We start from the raw sequence: 11487 nt of genomic DNA, 5'->3' as shown, positions 1-11487 counted from the left end.
TTCCAAGTCCCTGCACACTGACAGGGAAGCCCAACACAAGAAACTGTGTATATCAGAGGGAACCGGACAGCCAAATACTTCTGAGGTTCTTGCTGTATTATTATGTGCAGGTTGGGTCTCACAGAAAACTGGCTTTCCTGGAAGGTGAAGGAATTTGTGCTTTGCATTAGTTAAGCACTTACCAAGAATCATCTCTGATTGCAATGAGCAATGAGATAAATCTGCTTTTTCAATGATTCTTAAATTGGGCTCAATTTTGTATTTTTAAAAACTTCTCAGTCAAGCTTATTGGGTATAATTTCCCATTCTGTTCTCCAGCAATTAGTGAAATGATGTCTCATTTCGTTGTGGAATATGTCAGCTCTGTGTGACATTCGGACCAGAATGGAATAAAAGGAATGTGGTGGTTTGACCCTGGCTGGAATTGTATCAGGAACAGGGTAAGGTCTGCTCCATACTGGAAATTCAGATTGTGTGGGTGTCCCACAGTGCCATGTGACTGGCCCGTCCAAATCCAGCCGAGTATGATCCAAACCTTGTTTCTAATAACACATGAGGTGGTCACCTCCTCAGCCCAGTCTGCTGCCAAACCCCAGCGGAAGGGAAACGGTACCACAAGGGCTGAGCTTCACAGCACTGTGACAGCAGGACCTGGGAAATCTGACAGACATCTCTTTCTAAAAGTGAATTTATCCCCCTTCTGAGCCATAAAAATTGTTTCTCAAAAAAAAGTATGTAAAAGAATGGTTTTACAGAAGGAAATGTTGTAGTTTGGAGACTGTACGTTACATCTTTTTGATTCAAAACAATCAAAAGAGAAAAAGAAAATGGACAGTCCTCAAGACCATTCAGAGGACTTTTGGAACTTGGAAAGAAACCTTTATTACAATAACAAAAGAGTTATTCCAGTATTTTCCTGGTTGTTATTTCTAAAGAACATTTCCTGATTTATTTGGCACTGCTAACTGGTTTTCATTTTTTACCAAATGTGTGGGAAGGGTTGTTAAGTAGTGTCTATCAATAGCAAAAGGCAGTAAAGTATGAGCTGAGTTACATGGGGTACAATGGTGCAAAGCAAAAATTTAGGGAAAGCAAAGTAATGGAGCAAAGCTAGTACGGTCTTCTGAAAAACGTTGTCATCATATTTGGTTGCAGTAGGGCATGCCTGAAATTAAAACTGCTGAAGCAAATGAAAAAGTTAAATTAGCTAAGAAGGTCTTGAAGCCCAATCCTATAGTATGAAGTTAGTCTTTACTCAATTGAAATTCCCAAGAATTTCACTAAGAGTATTGCCTGGAAAAAGGCTGGAGGGTTAGACTATTGGATAATAAGAAGAACATGGTGGGATGCTTCTGGGTTAGTTTTATGGAACATCATAAAATAGTGGGCTATAAACCCAGAGGTGCATAGAAAAACAAACTGCAAATGTTCTATAAACCAATCTTTCTATTTTCACTTTGGGGAAAAATGTGACTTAGGAAGCGCAGGAACCGACTGTGCTTTTTCCAAATACTTCTGACTAGCCAGTATTTTATGAAGTGAACTAAGTGGGAGACAATAGCTTCTTTCACACTATGGTATATTAATAACCATATTATTAAAATATTAATTAAAAAAAAAAAAAGAGCTTGTTCCTGAGATTATGGTTTTACAGGAACAGCCTCTTACCCACATTGAAATTTCTGGGCCCACTTTATATGATTAGAAAAAGGAATTCAAGTGATCTCACTATGCTTATACATTTCTCAGTATAATTTGTGTTCTGTACATCTGCCTTTTAGAAGACAAACCTTTAGGGACCAGGTAATTTGCAAAACATCAAATAAGTTGTTCTTCTAAGTCAAAAAGGATAGTCTTGTGCAGCAAGAGGAACTGCTGAGCAGATTTCACTTTGGAAAAATAGTATGGCTATTTATACAGCTTGTAAAAACTGGTGGGATTTTACCTTTTAAAACACTTTTGAGGTATGGGAATGGGTCAAAGATAAGTGAGAAGGCTCCCACCTGTGTCTGCCCATGTCAAATATTGCTGCAGTATCTGCTCTTTCCATTATAGCAGATTCCAAACCTGCGTGCTTAAAAGAAAAGAATCAAAATATTTAATGTAGAGCAGAAAAAAAGTATGTAAGAAGACTAAATATAACATATAATTGAATTTACATAGAAGCTTGAAACAGAAAACACTTGGCTAAACAGACTAAGAGTATGTCCATCTTTCTGCAGACAGACTAACTTTGCCTTGCTTGTGCTGTGATCTGGCTGGATATGACTGTATTAGTGCGAAAACGCATAACCTATTTGAGATGCTGGTTTTCTTGGCATTAGGTACAAATCATGCAAACTGAAGTTTGTCTTCTACCACAGTCTTTCTGTTCTGTTTTAGGCAAATCAGTCAGGTCCTCTATGATCTAACTTGTAAGTAGTTTTCATTAACTTGCTGAGAGCTACATGTCTAAATGTACATGGCTCCTCTTTCCTGCTCTGCACAATGGTCATGAAAAGACTGGCCTTGCTCACAGGGGAACATAAGTAGAAATGACAGTACATCGCCTGGGAGACCGTACCTTGAAACTTAGCCATGTGCTGGATGTGGAGATGTCTCCAGTTTTCCCATTGACAGGATTTCTTAGCTCATGTGCAGTGTCAAGAAAATGCAGCTTCATGACATTTTCAAAGTCACTTCAGGCCAGCAACAGCCTTGGTGCCTTCATGGGAGGCTGAGACTGGGCTGCCAACTGCTGACTCCAGGCTGAAAGCCCTGGGGGCACAACACAGAGATGTGATAAGGCTCTGAAGGAGTCTGCACCTGCAGAGGCTGAAACTCTTTTGTGTTCACTTTTCCACTCAACCTCAGCCCCAGTGCCTCAGATCCAGGGCACTTATCTGTAACTTAAACATCCCCAATAACTGCATTGATGATGGACATACAAGCACCCTGAAAAAACTGCTAGGCCTTGTAGATCTTCAAAGGATGTAACACTGGGTTTTGTCTGTATTTCTTCATAATCTCCTTAGTCAGATGATCATACCAATTTTTCATCTGCCAGGCTTCCAATGTTACTCATTGGTATGAAAATATATCTGAACAGGGTATACATGAAATCTCTGACTAGGTTTTGTCACAGCAATGCAAAAGGAACAAGTTTTCTGTTGAGAAATATCGGTCTGAGTGAGACTGACTGTTCAGTGAGAACATACTTCTCTCCACACCTTGTAGGGGAAAAAAGAGCAAAGCATTTTGCTTCCCTACATTCAATACCTTTTGGTTGGACATGATTATTCTTGTACTTCTTTGAGTAAAAACGGTACACCTGGAATGCAATTCAATCTTACAAAACTAGTTTTTCATTAAAAATCTGGTATTTCTACTTCTATTTTTGTTCCAGCCCAGTAGTGGAAGAAAATATTTGGAACTTCAGGATTACCCAAAGGACAGAAGTTTTGGTTTTTGACAAACAGTGCTGTTTACCAGCCCTGCGTTTCACACATATTGAGTGCTCTGATTGCTTCCAGACCATGTTCTTGGAAGTTCAAGAAGTTTCTTACTGGGCAGCTTCTATAGGACAAATTCCATCCGTTTGTGATTTACTCTTACATTGGTCATTCACAACCATCAATGCACTCATGAACCTCCCTTCTGTTTTATTAGCGTGACTGGATGCACATGAACCCGAATCTCTGGCCTTTCCCATAATCTTCTACAAGGCCGCCCCATAACAGCTTTCTGATTCAGCTCATGTGCAGGGAACCAATGCAAGAACCATTTCACAACCCATAAGGTGTCTATGTATTTTCCCATGCTAGTCTCCACCCATCCCAGCCACTGACAAAGTATTAGGCATGACGGAAGACGCTTCATCAGACATGGGTAGATGTGATAGATCATTCACCTTCCTTGTCTTTACTGTAGCATTTATACCTTTCCTCTTTTTTCAGCAGTCAGTGGGAGAATTTAATTCTCAGTAACTGATTGTGTTCCCTACAGATTTCTGAAATAAACAAAGTAATGAACAACGTAGCTAGCATCTAAATTATCTTCTGGGTTGAACTATGAAAAAAAAAATATTCCAGTTATATAAGAGTCTGTGCCAAAAAAATGTTAGCAAAATGTCAAGAAGTCAGTATGAGAAATTAAAGTTCTCTCTGTTGGGTGATGACAAGGATTAATTCAGCACAGCAGCACCTCCTTTAGCTGAAAGGACTGAGAGTTTGGGTTCCTTGACTGAGACTTTGATGGTTACCACAGGCTCACCTCAGTCCCATTTCTGAGATTTTGTGACATGACAGCAAAGTCAGACATACACAGGGGAAAAAAATCAAACCGTCACCTAAGGACAAAAGGTACTAAAATACGAGATTAAAACCAGCCTGTTTATCCTGGTTGATCTTTCTGAAATTTTAAAAGCTAACGGTGTCATTAAAAATAGAATGGCAATGTTTTTATTGGGTACTTTTTCTGGATTGCCTTTCAGTTGGATGGTAGGTGCACATGAAATTCAGCTCCGGTTCCTGCCCCTGCCCCCAGACTATTACCCTTAATTATCCTTACTGCTGCTCTGTGGGCTCTCGTGTGCTGCAGCTCTCTCAGCTGAGCTGACAGACCTCTCTCCCCTTGCATTCTCCACCCGGCAGCCTGCTTCCCTCGGCTCTCTTTCTCCGTGTGTACAAATACATATATATGGCATGAACTATTGAACTTTTGATTGAGTTTTAGTGCTTATGAAGAGGCCAAATGACACGTTCACATCTTCTACCATCTGCATAATTTTTAGTCAACAGTGTTTAGGGCTGCCAGTTAGAGGCACTTGAAATTTCAACTTTCTTTGAATAGATGTGTTCTTTACATCCCAGCCTTGGACCACAAGCTCATTGCATATTGAGCATCAAGTGACCTTCGAAAGCAAAAACATTCTGGTCTTGGGTCTTACTGGAACTGGAAGCAGCAAGTGAAAGGCTGTGTATCACAGGAATCTGAACTATTCAGTATGTCAACACTATTTGAAGAGCCACGTATGCATCATGTTCTTGTTTGCAAGCTAATTAGATTACTTGTTTTGAAAGGGATTAATGAATTAATCACAGGGTGTGGTGGATGTTTTTTTCTTCGTGTTCTGAGACCAATTTAATATGAAGGTTTTTATTTTTTTCCTCGTATGATTCATTTCAGAACTGGAAAACACAGAAATATGAAAATGATAACCATGTTAAAAAATGAAAAAGATAATCACTGCCATCTTTGGCACAGCAAGCTTTCTTTTATGCTATCTCAAACTGTAGATAGTACTAGCAACCATGGAGAGAGGGAATGATATGACAGCTTTCTAGTTAATAAATCAGAACTGAAGGGAAAGGGGTGTGGTTTTGATTGCACAAAATACTGGGCAAGTTTTTGGTTTGCAAACCTGAAACCAGGGGCGGTTCACATCTTGGTGTCTTCTCAACCTGCAGCATTTATGGAAATTATACTATTTTTTTTCTTTATTCAAATTAATTAAATTTTGGGCAACTTCTAATATTACAAAATGCACTCACCCAAATTTATTGCTCCAAAGGCAGAAGGCAGCAGAGATTGGGATCTGGCCCCAGATTCTGCATAGAAGGAGACACCCGTTTCTGGCCAATACAGTATGTTGGGCATTTATGTGTGCACTTTTCACTTATTTTCCTGGTTTTCAGTCTTCCCATTCTAGACAGCCGCCCACATAATGGGCCAAATTCTGCACATCCTTTTCTTGGTGACCTATCCTGCCGAGCACTGCATGGTGGGATCCTGGCACCTGGCACACAAGAAGGGGAAGAGTCTCAACGTTAGGCAATGCCAAACTATGTGATTCTGAGAACAATTTGTGTGAACCATGAACCATCTCGTCTTCAATCATTTTGAAAATGAGAGGTGGAGCCAGATTTTCAAAGATATTTACCTTAATAAATAGAGAGGAATGTCCAAGGACTGAGATAGGTGCCCAGACACTTTTTGAAAGTGCCTGGAAAAGCAGGCTATCAATAGACTTAGGCAATTTGACACTTATTAAAATCTCACAAATCAGACACCTCTGTAAATGTGGTCTTTGCTTCCTGATCTCTTCTGTTTTCACCTTCAGCTCTACAAACACTCTCTGTGGAGATACAAGATGTGCAGTTCCTGCCCCAACAACCTCCTTTTGGTTTTTGTTCATTACTAAAACTGAGGAAATGGCAGAGACTGAAGTACAGGCTGCAAAATCTGCATTACTAGTAAAGGGGACGTTGTACAGACCAAACACATCTAATACGATCTCTGAGACAAGGCAGAGTCCCATGCCTGTTGATTAGGAAAATAAGCATTTTTCTTGAACATTGACTGACTGTTAAATGGAAATTTAGCAGAAAAAACACACAGAAAGACAAAGTCCTAATCATGTTTTGAGCATGACTATACAAGTGTTTGAAAGAGAATAGGAATAGGTTTGACAACAGCGAAGGAATGTTACTAATAACCTATACCACTGCTATGTATGTATTTAGCTATGTATCGCAATTTCTCTTTACATCTGCTTAGTTTGAATGTAACAAAATAGAGAAAGAGCTGTCACAGTAATTCAGCAGTTGCAAAAATCTTGAAGTCATGCTTTGGTGTGCTTTATGGAGCATATACTCCAGTGCTACTGAGATTCATTACATCAGCTGGAAAACAAAATAGTCATTATTTTATAGTTTTGGATGTCTGAAGGAGAAAAATAATGCTATTATGTTGTTGCTGAGTACAGTGATGCATTTCAAAGCTCTATTAATATTGTATGCTCCCACCTGAGAGGCCAGATAGCTGGATATTTTTTATTTTTTTTGTACATTAGCTGGTGTACGATAGAGACCATGTGACCAACAAATTTCTCACATAGTGCTCAAAGGATACAATTCAGTATTGCTCCTTAGAATAAAATACACTATTTTCACCACAGATCATGCTGTACAGAAAAGGCAGTGGGATGGATTTACTGGAAGAGGCAGGGAAGGAGGGTTCTGTCACCAGCCCCAGCACCTCAGCAGACCAGGTGATGTGGTGGGAGCCCTCTGCTCACTCCTGCTCTCCCCCTGCCCATAGCCACCTCCCCATTCCCACCCAATGATGTACGCAGCACTGTGCCCCTTCCCGTGCGCTGCTCCTCTTGCTCTGTACCTCTCAGCCCATGGCCCCAGCGGGAAGCTGCCCATAGCTCTGCACAACACTGGGACAGACACCCTCCCTGAATCCAAGCATTCCTCCTCCCAGCACAGGCTGTGACTTGCACTGGCAATAGGGATTTCCCTGGATAATGGGAATGGGAAGTTCCCTGGGTGCCCAGAAGGAGGGACTCGGCTGGATCCTCAGGTTTTCGGTGACATCCTCAGAAAACTTATTTGCATTTCCTGCATTATGTTACTCTTCAGTTAAGACAGTCACTCCTACTCATAGGAAAATCTGGGCTGAAAGGAGCTCGGTGGTCATCCAGCTAACAAGCGCCAAGAACAGAGCCACGTCCAGCATTTGCTGGCTGTGCACACACGATCACAAGGGCAAAGCAGGAGAAAGCGCAGTGAGTCAGGGAAGGCCCTCCCCTCCTTCCAGCGTAGGATTCCCCAGCCAGGGAAGGAAAATCACCACACAACTTGCAAAAATGTCTCTCTGTGAACAGGAGGAAGCCTGCAAGAGCTGTGACTATTTTATTTTCCTCTGATTTACCTTTCTCAAGTGCTTAAGATATGTCCTACCTCTTTTCTCTCCATGGAACCATCTGAGCTGTTTGTCAATGTTTTCTTCAAGGGGCCAAGGTTTTCAGCAGTAAATAGTTTGAGGGTGTGTTATGGCTCTGAGGTCCGGATCCTACCCTTTGCAGAAGAGACTCAGCACGCCTCTCCCTAATGCTTTCATGCTGAAATGAGAAAGCAATAAACTGGAAAAAAGAAAAGAAAAGAAAAAAAATTAGTTTTTTAAAGAAGAAAAACTAAATCCTAAGTGCTACTGAGTGCTCACTGTCGCATTCAAAGGCATAATTCTCTCTGTTGGGGAGAGAAATATTAACTACAGGTGTCTGTTCAGAAATGAAGCAATAAAGAGTTGGCTGATTCTCTGTCAGCTCCATTACAATAGGTTTGGAAAGATCTTCTTTATTGTATACCTGGAGATCAAGAGCAGCTTTCCATCAGCATGACTGCAGAATACAGTCTGTAATCTTTTTTTCATCTCAGTTTAAATAATAACATCCAAAACTGAAAAGCAAAAAGCGGTGAGCTCTACTTCAGTGACATATTTACTTTTTTCAGGTGTTTGTAGCTTTAAGTAGTTCTGTGAGAATTAGAACTTACTGTGATTCATACTACACATTTTTATTTTAGTACTGCTTAGATTAATTCACACTAGAAGGGTGCAAGATTACTATTATGAGATCAGTTGAGGAACCCAGTTTAATTGTCAGTACAAAAGTGACACCTAGAACAGGTGTCTACTAACATATATCAGAAGGGAGGATATTCAAGCTACCTGATAACTTGAAACCAAGGAGATTTAAAAATTCTTCCTTCAATATAAACCGATTTCTAATCATCTGAATATTGCTTTAGATTTAAAAAGAAGAGTCTTGAAAAAGCTGGAAGAAAGAAACCTTGATAAAAATCAAGGAAATGCCTTTAACATTAAAATCTATATTTTCCAGTGCTTTTATATAATAGGCTTTGTAGCAGTTTTGGTGCTAATCCTATTTGAAGACACATAGGAGTAAAGAAACAAGTTATTTTCCCAAATGAAAGGAACTTATTGCCCCACCAGAGCACACAGTCATTCACATCATACATCCAGCAGCTGTGTGGGCACTGAAATAAAGGTTGGACATTTTTTGCTTAGCCTTTGTTTATTTGCCTGCACCCACTGATGAATATTGACAAAGAAGAGCTCAGCTAAAGCAGATACACATGCTGCTGCAGGAGAAGGCTGCTCTGTGCAAGATCATGTTCCTGCACTTAAAGGAGGTTACTGAAGCCTTTGAACTCACTCCAGGTCTTGCTGAAATCATGGTAGAGTCCCTCTGGCTGGCACAGCAGGACCTGTACCGGGTGCTCCTTGTGCTCCAGTGCAGCATCCTGGGTCTGTGAGAGAGCAGTAAATACCATTTGTCATCACCGTTTTTCTCATCAGACTTCCCTCCCACTTTTAGAGGGGAGGGAAAAAGGTTAAAAAATTCTTGTTAGTCTAGCTACTTTCTACTGTAGGCATTTCTATATTCTTTTTAAACATTAGTAAAACTCAAGATTTCTCCTTGTTGAAAACTACTGTGATGATGGAAAGGTTTTTTTCTGGTTTGATAATGAGGTATATTTTTCACCCTTTACTCTCCTGACTCTTTAAATAGCTTTTATTAGTATAATGTATCCTCTTTATCTTGCTTCCCACACAAAGAAAAATATCCCATAGAGAATAGTGTGTGTGTATGCATTTATTAGTTACAATGAGTTTTATTACTGCATTTCCTACTAAGCTTTAAAAAATTTAAACAGGCATTGTCCTCTTAGATAAGAAGCTGCACACTTGCTAAGTGAGTACTGCCTTACCTCAAAGAAGCTCACTGGGGAAAAACATTGTAATTCAGCTGGCAGGTATATGAAATAATTTAATCTGTAGTTAATACATTAAGGCCTTTAATTAGGATCTAGCATGGGAAAAAACACAAGACTTAGTATCACTGTATGCTCACCAGCTTGAAGTTTGGGCCCACCAAGTGAGACAATGTGATGTACTTTGATTTAAAATTGCATTTAAAACCATGCACACAAAAGCAGTTAGGAACCTAAACAGATGTGTCTGGAAGAGCGTCCATTTTATCCATATTAGTCTGAAATGGCTGTCAGTGCTGCCAATACAAAGGGAACCTTCATTTAAAGGGACTTGTTTCATTCCCACATAATAGTACAATGTTTTACATTTCATAAATTAGTCTTTAACTTGCCTGAACTCTCTCTCTTTTATGAATAGTTCAGACATAAGCTGGGAATGCTCATTTCCCTGGCATTTATTTGGAAATCACAGCTCATGACCACATCGGTTGCTAATACCTCAAACACCATGCTTTTATGCATCTTGTTTACATAATTATGGGGGGGGGGGGGGTGTAGTGTAATTGCTGTTCCTTAAGCTTTGTATACTATGTTTAACACCCCTTCCCCTCAGCAATTAAGTAATTTATCAGATGATAGTCATTACTGTACAGGACCACCGCACACTGAAAATTAGATTCCAAGAGAAGCAAGTATCTCTGCACTAATTATCACCAGTGATAGTCTTTCTTTCTAGAATGATAATGAGGCAGGTTTTGCTTTCAATAACACTAATACAAATGCATAATAATTCTGCTGGCACATCCACAGTGTCGTTCTTCCAAATTCACATAACCATAGCTGGACTGCATTCATCTAGTAGGACAGATTTCTTGTCCCTGCCTGGATCCAGAACAGCTGCCCTCAGCAGTATAGCTGACTTGAAGCTTAGAGACAAAATCTTTCACCTGTGATCTGAGACACAAATTCAGTGATACTTTTTTTTTTTTTAATGTGGCCCATTATGTCTAATAAATTATATATATGTATTTTTTAATAAATGTTCCATGTTTTACACCTCCTCAGCTGATGAGAAATGATAGAGGATGGGGGACACTTCTGGCAGTCAGAAATCTGACTCCAGGGATACAAGCTGAACTCATCACTGTTTTGCTCCTAAAGCATGGAATTGTGAGAAAATGATTTACTGAGGCAAATCACTGTTAAAATGAGATGTGGTGAAATTTTGCTTGCCATCATTTAGCTCATCAATAAAAAAAATTACATGTTTCCACAGGGGGTGGCGGGTTTTTTTCCTCTTTGATACTTAAAACTCCACTAAAACATAAAGATTAAACCACTCTCCTACTCCAGAAATCCTTTACAAAGCAATTCCTTGAGTGTTGCCACAGACTAAGGGGCAGATTTTCATTTTTATAGAGTCTTTGGAATAGTTCTTTGCAAGATATCACTAAGAAAAGAACCGGAATTATGGGTTGCAATGGAAAGTTAAAGATCAGTGATGCTATTTGCAAGGCAGTGCATTCAAATCTGCTTATTTCAGCAACCACTCTTCAGCAGCAGGTATGACTGTCCCGTGCAAATCACTAGTCATGAGTTTCAGTGGCAGTTTGCCCATGCAAGACAAGATGAACACAACTGATTATAATCACTGCTTCCCTCCTCTGCAGTAGAAATTTGCACTGTGACACATGATATCAGCTGCTGGACACCAGCTACTATAATAAAAGTTAATTTGCAGGATGGTATGGGCTGCATTAATTTTCAACATGGCAAAATGCTAACAGTTGACCCAACCTTGGGCCAGTGCTGTTTCATCAGCAAACTGAAAAAGGAAGTAAGTCATGAGTCATACAAAATGCTGTAAATGATAATTATTTAGATTAATCAAAGTCACAGGATTCTGGAGGGATATTAGAGTAAC

The 11487-nt window shown here is 39.8% G+C and overlaps 1 long non-coding RNA gene across 2 annotated transcripts; it reads right to left on the bottom strand.

Moving 5' to 3' along the window:
• Nucleotides 1–1667: 1667 nt before the first annotated feature.
• On the bottom strand, nucleotides 1668–9147 carry LOC129784421 (uncharacterized). Of its 2 annotated transcripts, XR_008747137.1 has the most exons (4): nucleotides 9005–9147; nucleotides 7728–7909; nucleotides 2564–5776; nucleotides 1668–2074 (listed from the first exon to the last, which is right to left on the bottom strand). It is a non-coding gene; the product is annotated as an uncharacterized LOC129784421 (long non-coding RNA). The 2 variants fall into 2 exon arrangements; XR_008747136.1 differs by having other exon boundaries at nucleotides 1668–5776.
• Between the last annotated feature and the right edge of the window lie 2340 nt (nucleotides 9148–11487).

The sequence above is a fragment of the Falco peregrinus genome, chromosome 5, assembly GCF_023634155.1.
Source record: "Falco peregrinus isolate bFalPer1 chromosome 5, bFalPer1.pri, whole genome shotgun sequence".
NCBI lineage: Eukaryota > Metazoa > Chordata > Aves > Falconiformes > Falconidae > Falco > Falco peregrinus.
The sequence above is the reverse complement of the archived record's forward strand: the minus strand, read 5'-3'. Positions and strand labels throughout refer to the sequence as shown.